A 1,514-nucleotide genomic window follows, 5' to 3' on the forward strand; every position below is an offset into this window, starting at 1 on the left:
CCCCCCCGCCATGAGACAGCCCTCCTGCTTTCCATTAAGAAAAGTCCTCCCCCGTCTTCAGGGCCCAGGTCCGCTCCAGTCTCCTCCACAAAACCCTTCCCAACAGCTTCAACCCATGTTGCTTTTCCTCCTTCCAAGTTCCTAGAGCCTGTAATTATCCATTCTAGTCACTAGGTACCTAGAATTTGAGATTTGGTAACAGCAAACGTAGCAGAACCCCTAGAATTAGAAAATCAAGCTTTGCTGCCTTTTCATCGATCTTTGCATGAGTGAAAAATTGGCACCTTGCCTTTCTCCTTTGGTGTCATCACAGGTGGTGCACAGCAAGCCAAACAGCCTGGGAGAATGGATCTAATGGTGACAAACGCAAAGTAGTACGTTGTTTGAAGGACAAGCTATAGGAAAGAAATATGGTGTCTCAATTCTTTAAAGATACTTTAGGGTACACAAAGGTACCTGAATTTAAATACAGTTTTCGATCAAACAACTAATTTGATTGGTTGATGGCTTTATTTTCTCTGCCTTTATTACTTCCATAAAACATCCTTGCGAACAAGGAAGGATAGTTAAGAAAGGGCTACAATTGGCTGGGCATGGTGGCCCATGCCTAGCACTCTGGGAGGCAGAGGCAGGTGGATTGCTTGAGCTCACGAGTTAGAGACCGAGCAAAACTGAGACCTCGTCTCTACTAAAAACAGAAAAACTGAGGCAAGAGGATCGCTTGAGCCCAAAAGTTGAAGGTTGCTACGAGCTATGATGTCGTGACACTCTACCCAGGGCAACAGCTTGAGACTCTGTCCCAAATAAAAAAAAAAGGGCTACAATAAGTAAAACTTGACAAGTCTAGCCTATTCCACATCTAAGAGGCTCACCTCTAATAGGACAAAGTATTGTAAATATAATCAGAAGCTTAATGTAAATTAGCAGTTGAAGTTCTGGAAGGCTTGTATAGCCACAATAGTAATTGAAAGAGGATTTTAATCCTAGGTGTACAATAAAAAGATGATCCAATTTCCTAGTTAACTGCCTCGATACACAGGTTTTGTCAAGAGAAGCAGTTCATATTGTGCTTTTTCTGTCCACCCATTCCCCACCCAAAAGATCTCAGTGGAAGATTTTAACTTGTTTTTAAAATGCAGTAGTAATTTGCAACATTTATATGTTTATCCTTCCAGAATTGACCACTGGCCACTAGTAATTATAATGGGAAAGTATCTTTTTATTCAAGTTGGCACTTTCTCCAAATTTATCGCATTTAGTTAGTAGGATTCACCTTGTAGAAGATGGAAAGGCCAAAAAAGTACATGAAACCCATGCCAGGTCATTAAAAAAAAATTAGATCCCACTCAAATTCAGTTTTATTGTGGCTACAGATTAATACAGCATTTCAGTTTTATTAAACACAGCTAAGTGTGTTTGCTGTGTAGTAAGTACATCGTCACAGTTTCTGAGGCTGTCACCAAGTTCCTCAGGTATTTTTTTTTTTTTTTTTTTGGCCGGGGCTGGGTTTGAAC

The sequence above is a fragment of the Otolemur garnettii genome, unplaced genomic scaffold, assembly GCF_000181295.1.
Source record: "Otolemur garnettii isolate 467f Iridium unplaced genomic scaffold, OtoGar3 scaffold00015, whole genome shotgun sequence".
In the NCBI taxonomy this organism is placed as follows: Eukaryota; Metazoa; Chordata; class Mammalia; order Primates; family Galagidae; genus Otolemur; species Otolemur garnettii.